At 41.8% G+C, this 21,353-nt stretch overlaps 1 long non-coding RNA gene across 1 annotated transcript in view; it reads left to right on the forward strand.

Moving 5' to 3' along the window:
- The first annotated feature begins 2,098 nt into the window (after positions 1–2,098).
- The window catches only part of LOC310686469, a 410,525-nt gene continuing 391,270 nt past the window's right edge, over positions 2,099–21,353 (forward strand). Inside the window, exons 1-2 of the long non-coding RNA XR_014515950.1 lie at positions 2,099–2,140; positions 10,073–10,204. This is a non-coding gene — a long non-coding RNA (uncharacterized lncRNA). The remainder of the gene's footprint in view (positions 2,141–10,072; positions 10,205–21,353) is intronic.

Genomic DNA, 21,353 nt, shown 5'->3' on the forward strand with positions numbered 1-21,353 from the left:
TTCTGCGGTTCACTCTTGACTGACTGGGATCTATCATGACAAGCCAGTAATTTCATACCAATATAATACCACTTCTTTTAGCTCATCAATATCAGAGGTGCTGAAGGTCAATAATCAGCACTACATATGTAACCCTAAAAGATGCACTAATTATTGTCAAGATCAGGCCTGTTCAGGGGGGTGGGCAGCTGGGTTTACTTGCCCCAGGCCTTGGAGAGCTAAGCCAGCTGGGAGGCCCTACCAGAGACCGGCTGCTTTTTTATTTGAGTTTATAACTTTGTCTGAGACCTCAGGCAAGCTCTGCATGGGGCTGATTGAGGGGCTTCCATAATCTTCTTGGAAGCAAGTAGAAATGTCTCAATGTCATCATCCAGTGATTGTTTGACAAGCTCAAAATGCACTGGGAAGTTCTTTCAAGTCTCACTGGTTTATAGTGCAATCTAAGTTCAACATCCACTGGGATGGAAAAGTTTGGGTTCAACAGATCTTGGGCTTTTCCCAGAGCTATGGTGGTTACATTCCTCATCTTGGCTGAAACAGAGATACACCAGCATAACTTCCTCACCACAGCTCAGGCAGCTGAACTTAAGTCAATGTCACTTTTGAGTTAACACACAAGGAAGAAGATCTGGGACAAGTGTATTGGCTCTGACCCCCATTGCTATTCCAGCCACCCGCCACAAGTTGCAAGGTGAACTTCTGAATCAGGGAGTTTCATGTACTCAGGGAGGTTCCCCACATATTTTGGAAACCTAGAAAATCAAGGTTCAAAAATGCATGAGAAACCTCTATAAATATAAGAAGCTCCCTGATTCAGAAGTTTCTATTTCAGCTCATGAAGGCCAACATCAGTGGTTGCCAATCTTTTTTCAAAGAGGGCCAGATTTGATGAAGTGAGAGCCATGAGGGCCGATCAGAGCAGAAACCAAAATTGTTGGCCTTTTTTGTTGAACTTTTTTTAGGATTGAAGTTGTTGAGGCTGTTTTGGGATTTTACTCAAGGATTAAACTGATCAGCAGGCCAGATTAGGCCCCCGAAACGGACTTTGGACATTCCTGGCCAACATGAATGGCAAGGAGGAATAACCAGGACACCCATATTCACTATTCCTTTCCATTTGTTAACTTGTAAAAACTTGTTTTATTCCTCAAATTACACAAAACTATCAGTTGTTTGAAATAAAATTGACAACCATACAAGAGGAAGCCATTACCCCATGACGAGTTACAACGAGGACAACATGGAAATCAAATCATCAATTCATTGTTAAATCCAAGGCTTCTGATTAACATTTGTTTTTATTGTAATCAATATTTTTCACCACTATATCAAAAAGCATATATTGTGTCTACCTTCATTCTTGGTGTCTTAAAAATTCTTTTAATTTACACATATCTGCACACTCCAATATTTTATCTCTCCATTCTCTAATCACTGGTGTGGTATGCGATATTTAGCAAACAAGGTTCTAACCAAAACTAAAAGATAAACAAGTTCCCTATGTTCCAAATTAACTGAGTATTTCACATAATTTAATAAAATTATGAAATGGAACTTCCCAACCTAAAATCGAAACCCCTGTTTTTTTAATCCCTTTCCAGTCCTGTCTTGAAACTTTTCATCTCCACCATGCCGAAACTTAACACCAAAGAGGTTATAGTCCCCTCACACACTCTGAAGTTGATGGTTTGCTTAGTTTTCAAAGTGGCAAAGAATTTAGCCCTTGCATCACTTATTTCTCAGATATAATGAAGTGGTAATAGACCTTGCTAGCTTTGAGAACATTTCAGCTCCTATGTCTAATTACAATTTTTCAAACTATATTCACAGGGAAAGAAACTAATCACTGTAACAATAGTCTTCAGGAAATTATACAGCAGAAGCACAAAATGTCAGCAATTTAATATTTTCCATGGTTCATCACATTTTGTATTCCCCCATGCATAAGCTGATCACATTTATTTTTCCACCACAGGGGTGTATAACTCCAAAGAGCAAAGCCAAACCCACAAACACATCTCTGGAAAATGGAGTTACCTTGGCAACTAACAAACTGTGCTCTGCTGTAGAATATTACACCATGCCTAGGTACCTCACTCTTTCTGGGAGGAATGAATCAAATAAATGACTACTTGAAACAGTAAGTTCATTTTGATTTTTAGCCTGTAGAAATTCGAGCTGAAAGAAATTATTTTTGATCCCCAAAATTATTCCTAAACTCAACTGTTGTGAATTATCATGGCAAATATTCTAGATTTGCAAATGTTTGATAGGTATTTGCTGGTCAACCTTATTTTAAGTATTTTTTATTTCTCTTTTTTGGATTTGTTTATTATTATTATTTTATTTTGGCAAAGTAATAACCATGAATAAATAAGAATAAAAATGTGCACCCGCCACCAGGACCATTCCATTGTAACTATCCAACCTCCCAAAATTTCAGCACCTCTTGTGATGGTTTGACCCATTTCCATTTTGACAGTACAAATTCTACAAACACCCTCCATATCTTCTCGAAATCATTTCTTCTGCATATTCCCTGTCTTGCCTTAATGGCACATGTTAATTTATCCTTAATAGCTATATCCCACACCTCGTTATACCATTCTTCCATTTTATCTTCTGCTTGCCCCTTCCACTTCCTAGCTATCATAATTCATGCAGCTGTCATTAAATCTGTGATCAAGTTCTTCCTGGCCTGTGAACCTTCCACTCCACTGTAATTTGATAATACTGCTACCTCTGGACTCTCGATTGAAGTATTTATTTCTGAGATTTATATACCACTTCATACATAGTGACCAAAATATAACATGTCATGATTGGGGGGAGGGGGGGCTGGTGGTTACATTCTGTGATGATTGTGGTCTGTGGTCATTTTCTACTCAACTTGTCCTCTGAGACAGCAAAAGTAAAAAAGGGCAGTTAAGTCCAGTCAAAGGCGACTATGGGGTTGCAGTGCTCATCTTGCTTTCAGGCCAAGGAAGCCGACATTTGTCCACAAACAGCTTTCTGGGTCATGTGGCCAGCATGACTAAACCGCTTCTGGAGCAATAGGACACCGGGATGGAAGCCAGAGCTCACGGAAACACCGTTTACCTTCCCACCCCAGCAATACCTATTTATCTACTTGCACTGGCGTGCTTTCGAACTGCTCAGTTGGCAGGAGCTGGGGCAGGCCAATGGGAGCTCACTCACTCCATTGCGGGGATTTGAACCGTGACCTTCTGATTGACAAGCCCAAGAGACTCAGTGGTTTAGACTTCAGTGCCACCCATGTCCCTAGTGCATAAGATGCTGTCTGTGCTATGGGGACATTGCACTGACCTATACTGGTTTGTTGTTTTGCCCTGCCTGGCAAATTTGAAGTAAGTCATATAGTCTTCTGATTCTGTTAACAAATCATAGAATCATAGAATCATAGAATCATAGAATCATAGAATTGGAAGAGACCACAAGGGCCATCGAGTCCAACCCCCTGCCAAGCAGGAAACACCATCAGAGCACTCCTGACATATGGTTGTCAAGCCTCTGCTTAAAGATCTCCAAAGAAGGAGACTCCACCACACTCCTTGGCAGCGAATTCCACTCTCGAACAGCTCTTACTGTCAGGAAGTTATTCCTAATATTTAGGTAGAATCTTCTTTCTTGTAGTTTGGATCCATTGCTCCGTGTCCACTTCTCTGGAGCAGCAGAAAACAACCTTTCTCCCTCCTCTATGTGACATCCTTTTATATATTTGAACATGGCTATCATATCACCCCTTAACCTCCTCTTCTCCAGGCTAAACATGCCCAGCTCCCTTAGCCGTTCCTCATAAGGCATCGTTTCCAGGCCTTTGACCATTTTGGTCAATCCTTTTGTAGATTCTGTTGACTTTGAGTTCAAACAGGTAACAGGTGAAATTGGCTCAGTAAATGGCCATGGGCCTCATCGCCTCTCAGTTCTATATTTATTATCGATAAGCCATGAGCAAAACCTCTGTTGCTGTACGAAAGAAAGAAAGACTTGAGCCTTAACTATATAATAAATTTAATGGGGGAAGGGATAAGATACAAAAGGAAGGGAGAGAAGAAGGAGACTAAGACTAGAGAGTCAAAATGGAAATGCCAGAATAAAAGGGAATTTAAACTCAGATGTTGTTGGTGGTAGCGGAGGTTTTGCAGAGGAGAGGTAGGGATGCGGGAGAAATTCAGTTCAGTTCTTATTTGAAGGCAAATATATTTAATTCAGACTCTTCCAAAGCAATGCACAAACTGAAACACAGACATCTTTCCAAATTTGCACTTCTCTAAATTTTGTGATGCAGTTTTCCAACCAAGGTTTACAAAAATGCACATATTCAGGGAAGGTGAATGTATGTAATTAGTGAAAATTATATTCAAAAAGGCATTATGTTGAGAGAAATTGCTGGCAAAAATATGTACGCTACTTAAAAATCCATACATGAATATATATTTAATGGGATAAATGAGAAAATTGCAGCAATTCGTGATTTTTTCTATTAAAAAAATCCCAGTGGATTTCTCCACCATTGCGATGTTTAGAACGGTCTATCCCTATCTACAGACAGAATGGTGTGGATCTCCCAAAAAAATTATTTGGATCTTAATTTGAGCCATTTATCTCATTCTATTTCAGATAACAATATAGTCAATGGATAGAGATTATAAATAGGAAATGAAGGTACTTGATTCAATAGACTGACCTATGTGCATTATCATCAGACTTTCCAGCCCCTTATTTTAGTTGAAATGGAAATTACTTCCCTCACCACCACCACCCCTCCTTCTGGCTTTCCTGTCTGATGCAGAGATTTTTAAAGTGCTAGTATACTTGAAATCTTTGGTTTCCATTAAAAGGATCAGTCAGTTGTGTAGCTAGAAAAGAGTCTTTAAAACTCATTTAGTTTTTGTTGTTTTTTTTTAAAAAAGGGAAAAAAGAATTTGCATTTGAAAGATAAAAGAGAGGCACATGTTGCTGCTAATCAGATGTTTGATTAGTGGGGAATTAATTCCAGTTTTTCTAAAGATGCTTAAACTTTCTCCCAATTTTCTTAATTGTTTGTTTTGCAAGACAATACATGGAGCATTAGACTGAAACAGAGAACTATTCAAAAGAAGCAGATCTGCAATTATTCAGCCAATTCTGTTAAATTTACTCCTGATTTTACAAATATATTTACAGAAGGAGGTTGTTTCCTTCATATCTCTGGCTTATTGGGCGAGTTAAAGTAAAACAATATGTTTAGAATGTGAAATCTCTCTCTTGCTCTCTCTCCCTCTTAACAAATCCTGTGGAGAGCCAACTTTTAACCAACTGCTTATTAGGATGAATTATCATCAGGACACACACCATTCTGGTTCAGTGTTCTGTTCGTGCATGATGCAGCTACGTTCAATAAACACACAAGATGTAACCAGCTGTACGTTTGAAAAAATAATATATACTATTCATTGTATTGAATTGTAGATTTCAACAGAAGTAGCTCATAAAGTTCAATGAAAAAGGCAGACGACCCAGTGGATCAGTTCATTCTCTAATCAGTTTATGCATAAGGTCCATATATGTGAAAGTGTCTATTCCACCTGTCTGTTCATAGAGTCCAACAATCCACATGAAAGGTTGTTGCAGTTCCACAGAATCCTTTCACAAAGTCTAAGACAAGGATTTCCCGAATATCAGCCTTCTTTCGCCGTCCTAGGCTTCATCAGTAGTATAAACTCTAGGTAATGCAAAGAAATACAATATTGTAATCTCACACATTTTTACAGCAAAAATAATAAAAAAACTGTCAATAACAATACATACCATATATGATATCACAGGACAGTGGCTCTTATAGCATAGTGGTAGCTATGTGAGTGGAGTTATATGTTTTATATTACAGAGTGGAGTTATATGTGTTAGTTTCTGTTCTTATCACTGAGCAGCTGCTTGCAGTCACAGGACTCTGTTTACATTCCACAGAGTCCAGATACTATTGGAGTCACACGGGAAAGGGAGACGGGATGTGACGTTAGTGTGGTTTCCTGTTTCCTTTGTTCTGTTGTTTCCTTTGTTCAGTTGCTCTCTGCTTCTCATAGAGAGAGGATGTATATTACTTTGCTCTTCATAGCTTAGTAATAAAGCATAGCAATGTAGCTCATATCTATCTCATCCTTCTGCTGTGGTGTTGTTTTAATGCTCTGCTGGGAGGGCTCGGAGGAAGATGAGCCTTATCAGCTCGGAAGAACGGAGCTGAAATCCCAATAATATGGACAAGCACAATATTGATTCAAGTAACAGGTGTTGGCAATCAACAGATACAAAATTTCTTTCTTAAAGTGACCCATATGGCACAGCAGAAGTAAAACAAACTTAATTCATACTCAGATGCTATACATATAAACAGGAATGCAACTACATTGGCAGGGCAGATGGTTTCAGCCCTTCTCATTGAATAGGACCCCCCCACACACACACTCCAGGGAGATCCATTATGGAAAAGTGATTGATATATTTAGCTGCTCATCCTCAACTGTAAAGCAATCAAATGTAGAGCTAACAGGCGATGCACATATTTGTGTGTAAAAGCACTTAATGCCCAGGTATTGAGTCAGATTTTTAAAAATCTCTTAAGGGACAAAAAGTCCAAGGATGGGGACGATTGCTAATAGCAGGCAGCTGCTGAGCTACAACAGCTAGCATGTGCATAAATGACTCTCTGCAAGGAATTGCAATGTAACAGCTACCTATGTAGATATTAATTCAACACAATCATTGCCTTTTACTAGTTCTAGATAAGGTTATCTGGTGGTGAGATGCAGGGAAGGAAACAAATACAAGCTTTTCCACCATAAAGTCTATACCCTTGCCATCATGGAATATTAAAATGACATAATGGGAGCTAGTAATATAAGGAATGCTTTAAAGCCCATTTTATATACAGCCCAGCTTTTCAAGTGCTTTATTTATCATTGAGTGTAAGTGATTGCCATTCAACTCCCTTCAGTATATGGAAGCAGAATGGCTCCACAAGGACCAAGACATTAACATAAAGTGCAGCCTTCTACCATGTGATAGATTAAAAGTGCACATATTCATTTTTTTAAAAAAGCCTGTTGTTTAGGTAGGAAAATAGGGAACAATTAACTTTAGCCAGAGCACAGGAAATGGACACAGATTAACATGGAGGGATGCGATATGCTAGAGTGAATTAATTTTCTTGCAGATAGGTAGTTGGATAATTTTATATGTGGATTTGTAGGTACCTACATGATTCCTACCATATTATATATACCGTGAGGTTCGTGCAGACCCTGAGAGGCCAATGGGACATTGCTATAGCCACATGATTCACTTCTGCAACATTTTCTTTAACACAGGGTCCGAAGGTATCATGCACAGATTGACTTTGTTGCTGCCTTGTGAGGTTTGTATCACCTGCATCATTAGCAGGATACCTCAAGCCTGAGGGCCATAATTGACCTTCCAAGTGTTTATATCTGGCCCTTGGAACTCTCCCCAGAAACATCTGCCCTCTGCAGGCCACAGCTCTGCTTTCCACCTTACTTCAGAGTTTCGCCTGGCTGGGATTGTATACATGAATTCTGGGACACGAGTGGCACTGTGGTCTAAAACACTGAGCCTCTTGAGCTTGCTAATCAGAAGGTTGGTGGTTCGAATTCCCATGACGAGGTGAGTTCCCATTGCTCTGTCCCAGCTCCTGCCAACCTAGCAGTTTGAAAGCACGCCAGTGCAAGTAGATAAATAGGTATCACTGTGATGGGAAGTTAAACGGCATTTCTGTGTGCTCTGGTTTCCATCATGGTGTCCTGTTGTGCCAGAAGCAGTGTAGTCCTGCTGGCCACATGTCTGTGGACAAACACCGGCTCCCTTGGCGTGAAAGCAAGATGAGTGCTGTAACCCCATAGTCACCTTTGACTGGACTTAACCATCCAGGGGTCCTTTACCTTTACTTTTTACCTTTACCTGATTTCTGATAATGCCTCTTCTTTGCCTGGGTGGAGAATTGCGAGGGGTGGGTAGAAACTAGCCTATGGTGCAGAGTGTGGCAGAGGGATATTCCTTCTTCTGGTAATTTGCCCTCTCTCTGCTCCTGCCACTTCTGGTAGCCCAGAAGGGAATGCAGTGTTCAGGCTGAAAAAGGTTCACTTCACTTCACTTTTAATTAGTATACTGCCTTTGTATATTACTATATGAAAGAAGCATACCACATACCTTGGCCCATAAGCCATCCTATTACATGTTCCCCATCCCATAGGCTGAGATCTCAATGACTTGTAATAAAACAAATAACTAGGAGAAACTGCTGCACATTTCATATTAAGCATGCAGTTTGACCCATAGTCAAACTTAGACCTCTTGCCAGCCTCAGATCTCTGCTATACAATTTTCTGTGGATGCTACCATATTCTGAAGTACATTGAGTACTTGACATTTTCCCACACCAGGCTCCACATTTGGACTCAACAATGAGGGCCCCCCAGGGCCCTTAAAAAAAAGATTGGGGGCCCAAAGATTCTTGGTCCTCTGGCATCAGCTTCTGTCTTTGATGTGCTGCATCTGTGGGGAATATTCACATGCAAAGTTAACTCTGAAATGAAGTTTATCCAAAATGCTGACTGCCAACTCACTGCCCTGCTCATAGCTGGCAGTTGGGGGGAAATTAACAATTTGGAAAGAAGGGGTGCTTAAGGGGGCTAACTTTGATTACAGCGAGTGGTCTTGGCATCTTTGCAAAATGTGAGATTGTGGAGGGTCTATAGTGGTCAAGTGTTAATATCTACATTCTGGAATGTGTCTCTGCATTTCCCATTCTGCATAATGAAAGAAGTAGCTTAGCAAGTTTGGAATGGGACAACTTGCTCTGGAAAGATGACTAGAGGCAGAATATGAGAGAAGCTGAAGAAGCCATCTTGAATGTGCCAGTTAACAACTTTTATGAATGCCAAAAGTTAGAGGAAATGGGTGCAATTGAATTACATGCATGAATTCAAAGATATTTAGACAGTTTAACATATTCTTGTAAAGTGCATTGAGAATGTAATTTCTGGGTGCATTGCCAAAGGCAGCACTTTTGCCAAAAAAACGTTATAAGAGGTGCACATAAATTATTTCAGCATGCATATTTTTTTTTACATAATGACATTGCTTTGTAACAGCTTGCTGTGTAACAAATACAGATTCACGCTGTATCAAAGACTCTCCTAAGCTGAGCTGGCAGACATTGACTCTAATCGGTAGCACCCTTGTTTTCATTCTGAGCGTATCAAATGGAATGACCGAAGTGGTTACCAGCAGACTGGAACATATTGATTGAAATACTTTAATTTGGGATGTCTCCGTCAGGTTAATGAATTAATGAAATAGAAATCATATTGGAAATACCTGCATGTGGAAAAATCCTGCTCTATAAAATCAGCAGAGGGGAAAATCTGCAGAAGGCAAACACTAGTGGTTCTGAATGGAAATTAGATTGTTTCCTAACGTGCAATATTTTTATTATTAAGGTCACCTGTGCTTATGTTTGCTGTTCTGTTTGTGCAATTATTTGTTTATATTGTGCCTGCTTGCTAATTAGCCCAGGGTAGTTTCTCAAACTTTTGATACCTGCACATTCCCCCTGCCATTTTGGGATTAAAACTGGGTCACACAATTCTTACACTCAAAAAGATACATGTATATCTCTCGCTGCAATCAGTTTCCAGAACAATTGACAGACATCACATTGGAGCTGCTGAATAGCTCAATCATTATTGCCTCATGCTGCGTAATGGTGATGTCTTATAGATTTCCTCACACCTGTTAGCTGCAGGAAACCAGGAAATCCCAGTGAGTTGCCCTTCCCTCTCTTGGGAGCACATTCTGCCGAAATCCTGGCAAAGAAAGAGAAAAGGAGGACAATATTAAGCTAAGCGGTGGACAAATCTGTTAGTTGCTTTTTCACTCTATTTCTTTTTAACTTTTGCCTGAACTTAAGTTTATTTTGCCCCATTTCTGCATCAGGGTATTGTTGTACATGAAAATTTATCAGACTATGCATATTTTTATTTATCAGACTATGCAGCCAGTCAGAAGCCATGGAATCCCCACCGAACGTTCGGGTTCCAAAGAACGTTCACAAACTGGAACACTCACTTCCGGGTTTGCGGCGTTCGGGAGCCAAAACGTTCGACTCGCAAGGCATTTGACTTCTGAGGTACGAATGTACATTGTTTTTGCTAATATGAGCTATCCCCCTAATATATGCTTTTTGTATGCATTCCTTTTGGAGATCTGTCTTGCAAAATTTGGTGTGATTTTTGAAGGGCAGCTGTGTTTCAGTTTGTGTGTTGTATGAAAAATGTAAATTAGATAGGTTTGCATTAAAATGGAAATCAAATCATTCCCCCTTCATCTCTAATAGCGCTTCTCCACTCTGAGTGGCCCAAAGTGGAAGATGGCACATCCAATATATTTTCTTAATTTGTCACGACACACTCTCTCACTCACTGTTTGAAAGTCAGTATGGTAGCAAAAGAAGCAATCCGTTAATAGAAATCTTTTTGGCCTATAAAAAGTTTGGCAGGCCTACTTTGAAGTAAGACAGAGCAGATCTAAACTACATGCTGAAGTTTACATATGGTGGGTCAATGATTTTCACACATTAGACTAGTCTCGGAATAATTTTGATGTATGCAGAATTCATGATCTAATTAATTTTATTGTTTTATCGATTCCTCAAGGTTTCCATACCCTTAATCATCTTGGTTGTCCTCCTCTGCACACATTCCAGCTTGTCAACATACTTCTTAAATTGTGGGGCCCAGAATTGGACACATTATTCCAGGTGTGATCTGACCAAGGCAGAATAGAGTGGAACTATTACTTCCCTTGAAGCATAACATGAGTCATGCTTCTGATCCATGGGGGACCCTTAATAGTGCTCTGCATATTATATATATATATATATATATATATATATATATATATATATATGCTTTTCAGGTTTATACATTTCACTAATTTTACAATCATTTTAACATTTCAAAACTTGACTTCCTTTCCCCTCTTTCTGCAGTTCATTCAATTTATTTTAAATATCTTCTGCATATCCAAACTAACTTAATTTTGCTCATTTATTCATCTACATTTATTCATCTACACATTCTTGGTGCCCATGCAATTGGTATTGCCATGAAGGTCTCCTACAAAAACAGGACCCCTGATTGTTCAGGGTCTCCTCATTCACATGGAAGACCCCTTTGTGTGTACATCTGCACACTGAGGTACTTCACACTGATCCTGAACACACAGCCACTGGGGGAGATATTTTGGTGTGTGTTGGGTGCAACCAGCGGGTGTGAATGCATGGGGGAGTCATTTGATTCCACATTGAACTTAACTCGAATCAGGTTGCCAGCCTGTGTTTGTGTGTGTGTGTGTGTGTGTGTGTGTGTGTGTGTCCGTTACCCTCCTTTCATTTCCATTCCTTGTTAAAGAAGTGTGAGAGCTTTGGAGAAGGATTTGGAGATAATTTAAACACCCATGTGGGAGTCATAGCCATGGTAAAGGCTTGTAATATTACAGGGTGCCCCCTGACCTCGGCTGACCAGCACTCTGAGCTTTACAATGTATTGGAATGCATGACCTCATATGGAGTTATGTCCCCCCCCCCTCTGGGCAGTGTAACCCTATATCGTTTGTGGGTGGGTTAAAGCCTTGACCGGATGTAGGTAACGTGAGACATTGGAATGCAGCCATGCGGCTGGAGAGGAACAAAGGGATATAGAAATAAACGGACTGGAGGAAGAGGAGAAGTCTGATTCAGCTGCCCTCCGTCTATGGAAAGATTGCTAGCCTCTGTGTCTTTATTTTATGCTTAAAAAGCACCATTTGTATAACGGCTGGCTCCGACACACCCACACCCACCTTCACTGCTGAAAACTGAAGGATGCAATCAGAAAGATAAAATGGGACGTGAAGTGTCTCGATTCTATTTGATTATTAGAAATAATAGAAATAAATAATAATTCCACTGATTGCACAGAATCAAGAATGTCTCCTACAAATGATAAGGGCTAATACTCCTATTAATTCTGTCTTCTAAGATCTGCATGCTTTACAAGTAGGGTCAAGAGCTAGAAAAAGTTTCTCTTTCTTCTTAGAAAGTCCATTTTTTGGCCCAAGATCTCTATGCCAGAAGCAGTGGTGGTGATGATGAGAAAGCAGCTTCAGTCACATTGTTAAACATGTACTTGATACAGGATGATTATATACCTGATTGGCTCCAGAAATGGGTGCGCAAACTTGAAACACTAACTTTGTTATAGTACAGGGGCTGTGGATGGCTCCTCCCTGGGACAAATCACATCATTCATATGCAGTTGTGTTGATTCTGGTGCATAGGTTAATAAGAAACACCAACATCAAACCACAATGTGGAATTATTCTCTTTTGTGTCCAGATGAATTTTCATATGCACTTGCTATATCAAGAGGATACATCATGTAACTGCCCTTTGCTTGACAATGCTCTGGTCTGAAACATTGATCGGGACATGCCAACTAACTACCAAGCTTGATCTCATTAGTTACCTCCTGTTGCAGCAATTGTTTTGATTAATTAAAAGTTAGGGAATGGGAGTTGCTGAATGGGAACTTTGTGTGCCTTCTGCCGACACCCCAAAAGTGCACTTCCAATTTGAAGTTCTATTTAAATGTGCAGTCTGCTTCAAAGATTCTGAAGTCATTCACAAGTGTGACTTTTTATTTTTTTTGCCATTTATGAATTTTTAACCCATAATGCAATATTTGTGAAACTGTAGGTAGATGGGATGCAGGTGGCGCTTGTTAGGATATTTCCGTTCCACCTTAAAAGGGAGCAGGCTTTGGGGAGTCACAGAGTCTGCGCATGTCCTAATCACAGGATGTTTATGGTCTGATATTCCTTTCGTTTTCGTCAGTCGGCTCAGACACGCTGACAGAATGGACGTGTTTTCTTTTGTTCTGTTAAACGCTAAATAAAGTCTGTAAATTATGCTCTTCTGCTCTTCTGTGATGCAAGCGTTCGGCTGCGTTTCTGCTGATAAAGAGGGTGCACCAGCCTAGGAATGTGGCTAAGAATTTCAAAGGCTTTGTGCCCCTAACTGTTGGATCTGCATGAGTACGGGAGGCCGATGGACGTCCAGAACTCCGGCTTGGGGGCTCATGATGGACACTATCTCCCTGGCAGTTTCCCAACAACAAGGTTATGGGCCCAGCACGCTTCCGCTGCGCCAGGGAAAAACAAAGCATTGTTTGCTGGCACAGCTTCACCAAAGGCTAAAGGCACGTCTGCTGACCAGAAGCAGGGGGGCAAGCTGCAAAAGCCCACGCCAGTGGAAAGCAAGGTTTTGCTTGCTGGCACAGCTTCACCAAAGGCTAAAGGCACGTCTGATGGCCAGGAGCAGCAGGGGGGCAAGCTGCAAAAGCCCAAACCGCTGGAAAACAAGGGTTTGCTTGCTGTAAAGACTGCTCCAACAGCCAAAGGCAGATTTATTGTGGATTCAGGTGCGAGTCGCCACGTCTCGAAGGACAGGCATCTCTTTATCTCCTTCAAGCCCCAAGAAGGTGAGATCCACCTGGCTGATGGAAGGACATTGCAGATTGCAGGAGAAGGGACTGTGAAACTTGCAAGTCTGCACACTACCATCAGTAATGTACTTTTTGTTCCAGGAGCGGCGAGCAACTTGTTAAGCGTCCCACAGCTTACTGGGCGTGGTTTTCAGATTTCCTTCAAGAGGAGCGTCTGTGTCATCAGTAAAGGCAAAGAGGACTATTTGCATGCAAAGTTTATGGATGGTTTGTTCCATATAACTTATGATGACACTGTTGCTGTGAATAATGCTGATTCTTGTTGTGTTGCACAAACTAACAAAGTTCTTCATGCAGGTTGCATTCATGATGCGCATCGAAGGTTTTGTCACCTCTCTTGGAAGGCACTGGCCAAGATGCCAGAGGTGGTTGAAGGTTTGAACATCAAACCTTGTAAATTTCACATGAAATGTGTGTCTTGTGCAGAGAACAAGGTGAAGGTTGCTCCAAAAGGCAAGGAGTCTAGCAGGCAGGCTTCCAAACCCTACCAGCTAGTGCATGCAGACCTGGTTGGGCCACTTGCGCCCTCTATAGGAGGAGCAAGGTACTTCATGATTCTGATTGATTCTTTTTCTAGGTACATTCATGTGTATTTGCTCGAACAGAAATCGCAAGCGTTTCCAAAGTTTAAGGCATTCTGTGCTTGGTTGGAGAATGTGCACAGTAAACGTATTTCTTGTTTATTTACTGATCGGGGCGGGGAGTTTACTTCTCAGCAGTTTGAAGCTTTCCTGACTGAGAAGGGAATCCAGCATGACATGTCAACGCCCAGATCGCCATGGATGAATGGGCTTGCGGAGAGAGCAAATCAAACGTTGCTGCAAGGAATAAAAACCTTGTTGCATGATGCCAATCTCCCTGATAAGTTTTGGGGGGAAGCTTTGGGGAATTTGGTTTATTCCTTTAATCGCAGATTGTCATCACCCATTGGTTGTACCCCCTATGAGAAGATGTTTGGCAAGAAACCCAACACCAAACACATGAGAATCTTTGGTTCAGACATGTGGGTACGCACACAACAAACCAACAAGCTTGGGAAGCGTGGGGCACATGGTTTGTTTATGGGGTACGAAAAAGGTGCATACAGGGTATGGATGACTGACTCTAAATCCATAAAGTTCACAAGGAGTGTTGAGTACAATCCTAAGTGGGGGGAAAATGTGGGAATTTTCCAGAGTTACCCAGAGGAGGAAGAAGGTGATGTCAAGCAAGCAGCTAAAGCTGAGGAAGCTGCTGATGAGGATGAGGATGATGATGATGATGATGATGATCAGAGTTCGGATTCCAGTTCAGTGGGCGGCGCTGCTGCTGATGTCAGTGAAAGTGATGACACAGCAGACTACCAGAGCGCAAAGGCCTCAGTCAGACCATCCGATGCGTCTGACAATGAACTAGAGGAACCACTGTTCACCATTGGTCACTTTTCTCCTAAGAAAGAGGAGATGAGTCCAGAAGACTTGCGTCTAGTACGCAGATCTGAAAGGGCGACCAAGGGCAGACCTCCAAAGAGGTATGCTGATGAGTTTGCTAAGACAGCAACTGCTGTTCTTAGTAGCTCAGAGAAGGTATGGGAACCTTCAAGCTTCAAAGAGGTTCAGGAGTTGACCTCTAAAGATGCTGAGCCTTGGCTTAATGCCATGAAGGCTGAAGTTGATTCCTTGAACAGGAACCAAACTTGGGAATTGGTACCGGTAGTCCCAGGAATGAGACTGGTTGGCAGCAAATGGGTCTTCAAGGCCAAGACAGACCAGAACGGCAAGGTAGTCAGACACAAAGCCAGATTGGTTGCCAGAGGTTTTTCACAGGTACCAGGACAGGATTACCACGAGACCTACTCACCCACAGTCAAATATGAGAGCATTCGGCTGATGCTCAAGGTCGCTGCGGAGGAGAAACTGCATGTTTCCCACCACGACATTAATACAGCTTTTTTGTACGGGATTTTGAATGAACAGCTGTTCATGCTTCCACCTGATGGGATGGAGATACAGAAGGGTATGGTCTGTAAACTGCGGAAATCCTTATATGGTCTCAAGCAGAGTGCCAGGTGTTGGAACACAAAACTCACTGAGACATTGCTTTCTCTAGGTTTTCACCAGGGCAAAGCTGATCCATGTGTGTTTGTCAAGGAGGAGGGGCAAAACAAACTGTATTGTTTATGTTTTGTTGATGATCTTCTGATGTTTTGGAAGAATCAGGCTTTTTATCAAAGTACCCTAGCTCAGCTGAAGGAGCACTTTGACATGAAGGATCTTGGTGAGGTATCCAACTATCTTTCTCTGCAGGTGGAGAAGGACCAAGCAGGTAATTTTCTGGTACACCAAACACAGAAAATTGCTGATGTATTAACCAGGTTGAATTTGGTTGATGCAAACCCAGCAGACACACCGATGGTGACAGGTTACCAGGTAGACAGTACTGCTGAAGCGTTTTCTGACACAACGCTATACAGATGCATTCTAGGCAAGCTGAATTTCATTGCCAGATGTTCAAGACCTGACATAGCTGTAAGCTGTAATCTGCTTAGCAGACATGCTAACAATCCTACGGTTCAGGATTGGAAAGCTCTGAAGCGCATAGCCCGCTATTTGAAAGGGACTATGCACTACAGGCTGAGGTTCACCAGTCAGAAGACTGGAGGTCTTGAAATCTTTGCAGATGCAAGTTTTGGAAGTGACACCACGGATGGTACAAGCACTTCTGGAGTTTGCTACATGTACAACCACTGCCTGTTTGACTGGTTGTGCAAGAAGCAGACAACAGTGAGCCTAAGTTCCTGTGAAGCAGAACTCAATGCTCTGTCATTTTCACTCATGGATTGTGAATGGTTGATGCAACTGTTTAGGGACATCAGGGTGTCTGTGAAATGTCCTATACAAGTGTATCAAGACAATAGATCGTGTTTGGCTTTGCTGAACTCCGAGAGTTGCAAGCAGAGAACCAAGTACTTGCAGATTAAGCTACATCGTGCAAGAGAGTGTATTCAGAAAGGACTGATTCAGGTGTCCTACATGGCAGGAAATGAAATTCCTGCTGATCTGTTGTCTAAGGTTGTTAACAAAGAACAACTAAAGGTTTATGTACAAAGGTTGCAATTGGGTGAACCACAGGTACAACAGGTTACACGGAAAGGGGGAGGATGTTAGGATATTTCCGTTCCACCTTAAAAGGGAGCAGGCTTTGGGGAGTCACAGAGTCTGCGCATGTCCTAATCACAGGATGTTTATGGTCTGATATTCCTTTCGTTTTCGTCAGTCGGCTCAGACACGCTGACAGAATGGACGTGTTTTCTTTTGTTCTGTTAAACGCTAAATAAAGTCTGTAAATTATGCTCTTCTGCTCTTCTGTGATGCAAGCTTTCGGCTGCGTTTCTGCTGATAAAGAGGGTGCACCAGCCTAGGAATGTGGCTAAGAATTTCAAAGGCTTTGTGCCCCTAACTGTTGGATCTGCATGAGTACGGGAGGCCGATGGACGTCCAGAACTCCGGCTTGGGGGCTCATGATGGACACTATCTCCCTGGCAGTTTCCCAACAGCGCTGTGGGTTAAACCACAGAGCCTAGGACTTGCCGATAAGAAGGTCAGTGGTTCGAATCCCCATGATGGGGTGAGCTCCCGTTGCTCAGCACCTGCTCCTGCCAACCTCGCAGTTTGAAAGCACGTCAAAGTGCAAGTAGATCAATAGGTACTGCTCCGGCGGGAAGGTAAATGGCATTTCCGTGCACTGCTCTGATTCGCCAGAAGTGGCTCAGTCATGCTGACCACATGACCCGGAAGCTGTACCCCGGCTCCCTCAGCCAATAAAGCGAAATGAGCGCCGCAACCCCAGAGTCGGCCACAACTGAACCTAATGGTCAGGGGTCCCCTTACCTTTACCTTGTTAGGTACGTATATGCCAAATTGTTACAGTTTCCTCTTAAATTTGCAAATTAAGTAAACGGTAGCAAATAATTTACTTTTTAAAAAAGCTTTAGCTATTTAGAACAAGAGAGAGAACAGGAGTCGTTCAATTCGTCCAATTCATGCCAAAGCGGCACCATACGATGAGAAATGCCCCCCTGCAACCTTTGGGGGTGAAAAAATTACATTTCACATTGCCGCACAAAACGAGCCATCGGTGCCCTAACCCGCAGGATCAGATTTCACCGAAAAACCGACGTTGTCCGATTCACTGCAAAGCAGAGACATACAGCAAGAAATTGACCCCTGCAATATTTGGCAGTGAAAACACTACATTTCACAACGCCCCACAAAATGAGCCCTCAGTGCCCTAACCCACGGGGTCAAGATTTTGCCAAAAATCCAGCGTTGCCTGATTCACTCCCAAGTGTTGCCACACGGCAAGAAATGGCCCCCTACAACATTTGGGAGTGTAAACCCTATGTTTCACAGCGCCCTACACAATGAGACCTCAGACCCTAATCCAAGGGGTCAAGATTTCACGAAAATCTTGACATCAGCCAAGTCATTCCAAAGTGGAGGCAAACACTGGGACAAGGTCCCCTGCAATGTTTCGCAGTGAGAACATGTTTCATCACACCCCACAAAATGAGCCCTTGATGCCCTAACCCTCAGGGTCAAGATTTCAGCAAAAATTTGATGTCGTCCAATTCACTCCAATGTGGCACCAAACAGTGGGACAAGCCCCCCTCAAACATTTGGTGGTGAAAACCCAATGTGTCATGGCTCCTAACAAAATGAGCCCTCACGTTCTAATTTGCGAGGTTACGGTTTCACCGAAAATCCGACATGATCGGATTCAATCCCAAGTAGCGTCAAACACTGGGAAAAGTCCCCATGCAACATTTGGCGGTGAACACCCCATGTTTCATGGCTCCCAACAAAATGAGTCCCTGGCACTCTAACCCGTGGGGTCACCATTTCACCGAAAACACAACATTGTCCGATTTGCTCCAAAACGGCGTCAAACGTCGGCAAAAGGCCTCCTGCAATGAAAGGCCTTGCAAGATCTCTCCCAAATCTCAAGAGATATTTTGCTCTCCTAGACATCTTGCAAGACTTTGATGAGATCTCGCAAGATCTTGCAGGAAATCAGCAGGAAATGGCCTATCTGTTTACCTGTAAGCTCATACCTTTATTTTTTTTCTTTTAATACAAGTTTCTCAATCTATCAGATTAGCACAAAACAGCAGGTAGGTGTGTGTGTGTGTGTGTGTGTGTGTGTGTGTGTGTGTGTTGCTCCAAGCCAGGGAAGCTGAGATCCATGGGTATTTGTCTACATTTGCACATAACACCTTCTGTGATCTACCATGCTTGTACAAAAGAGCAGTCCAAAAAATAGAAATAAGCGATGCTAGGTAAGGATTTGGAGTTTTTCACATGAAAGGCTGCCTGTTGCTTCATTTCCTCATGCAGGCCTGGTGTCAGGATGCTGTCAGTGGCTCCCGGCTGGTTGCCCAGGAAAGTATAAAGAGAAGGAAAAGTTTCTTACGGTCCTTTTTTAATTTCAAACTTCCTCATTCGCCACCATCATCACTTCCTCTACGGGTGCCAGTAAGTGCCCTCTGTCTTCGACATCTTTGCTCTCCTACTTTTAAGGCTCACTGGGTTCTGGGAGATGGTGGGTCTGGAATGTGTTCTTGTGCATGACAATTCACCAAATCAAATCTTATCTTTTCATTCTCAAGGAGAAAGTCCTCCCACATATAGATCAAAGTGGGACAGATATCATGACTCAGAATGTAAAGGTAAACCAGTGCTTATTATACTTCACATGAAATGTTTGCTCTGTTCTGCATGTGGGCAGCAAATGGAAAGGGACTCCTTGGAGAAATCTCATCGTTGTATTGTGTTGCCTACACAAAGGATGGAGCAGAACATCAGACAGAATAAAGACACAGAAGAACAGCAAAGGAATGGGATCAAGGGGAAGGCACACACAATAAAGAACAAAATTGTGGAAACAAGCACGGGGGGGAATCAAATAAATTTATTTTCTTTTGCGGGGAATATTATAACTCAATATTTGAAAGGAAGTGATTTGTTTTCCTGGATTAAAGAATAATCATGAATTATTAAAATTATTTTTAAAATGTATTTTGATTTTAGCTATGTTTAGTTTTAGTGTTGTTGATAAGCAGATATAAAAATGAAAATGTTACACTGTAGGATTATATTCTGAAATACTTTATAGCACAAAACAACAAGAGGGAATATACAGTTAATGAGGACTGAATAGGTCAGGTTAAAAATGGCCACTATTTTTTAAATTTTAACTGCATCTGATCAAGGGAATAATTTCTGAACTTGATTGTTCTTCTTGCTGGGGGAATTCTTTCTGCGGGAGATTGTTCTTTTTCTTGCTGGGGGAGGGAAGAAAATGCTATGTCAAAAGTTATCAGAGGGCAAGATGAAATCATGCACAAATAATTATAGGCCATTGGGCAAGACCCATTACTAAGTTTGTTTAAGAACTCTCAGAAAACCTTTCAGAGGACTTAGGTGACCTAACTTGATGCCCTCCCCCCTCAGTGTCTTATTTGGAAATGGATCCTCTAAAAAGTGATTCATTTTAAGCGTACTCATATGTCTATTCCAATCAGGAAGCCCTAGGTACTCTGTTGAGAGCCAGATAATGCTTAAACATTCTATGATGAACGAAGTAGCTGCTGAAATTTGCTCTTCTACAAAACTATTCAAGGTGCAGGGGTCCTGATTTTGATGCATCTCACCACCCTATGACTGGACACTCTGAATGAGTCATGGATGCATGGAAGTCAGCATTCAAAGTCTGCATAGGCTGAGTACTGCGATGGAGGAGACCCACACAGATACCTCTCCCTCTTTTCATCAGGAGCAGCAGGAAGGGGCCTCTCCCAGGATTATCCCCGACTTTAATGAGGCTTCTCAGACCCACTGCTGAGTCTGTGGCATTCATGCAAACTTCAAAATGGAAAAGATAAAGTCAGATCCTTCCAAGTCGGTGGGTAGAGATGAAGATGAATCTGGATTGCACCTCATCACTAAAATCAATCTAAATGTTCTCTGCAAGATTTCTTTTGTTGCTTTGTTGTTGTTGTGAGGAGTAGTACACATTTAAATGATGAACTGCTGGTTTAAGGGTTTTGAGCCTATAACTTGCAGAGTTTTGGTCTTATCTGAGACCACGAGGGCATAAAATGACTAGAACCCCAATACTACAAACTCTGCCTCTCCCCACATGAACCAACTGCTACCCTGTGTTCATCATCTGAGGTGACATGAGAAGGGGCCTTCTCAGTGCTGGCTCCCAATATGTGGAAACCTCTCGCTGGAGAGACACACCTGGCCCCATCACTGTCTATTTTTAGGTACCAGGCAAAAACCTTTTTATTCACCCAGGTCTTTCAACCTTAATTTTATGCATAGTTTTTAGTGGAGTTGAGTTCAATCTGCTATTTTATGCATATCATCACGAGCATTTTAGGAGGTTTTTATGCTTGCTTTTTTATGCTTGTTTTTCTACTCACTTTCAATGTTTGTTTTTATGCTTGCTTTTAATGTTTGTTTTGGTTAAGTCACTTTGGGTGTAAGGAAGCTGCTAATAAAGATAATAACAAATTAATAAATGGAGGTATTCACACCACAGTATATGGAAAAAATGGGGGAAGCATCATGTAGCAGATAGCCATTTAGAATTAACAGCTTTTTATCTGTTGATAGAAGTATTTATTAAATCAAGAGTTTTAATATTTCTCTTGTGTTTCAAATATCAATACCTTCTTGTTTGGCTTCA

The sequence above is a fragment of the Podarcis liolepis genome, assembly GCF_965112155.1.
Source record: "Podarcis liolepis genome assembly, chromosome: 9".
Lineage (NCBI taxonomy): Eukaryota > Metazoa > Chordata > Lepidosauria > Squamata > Lacertidae > Podarcis > Podarcis liolepis.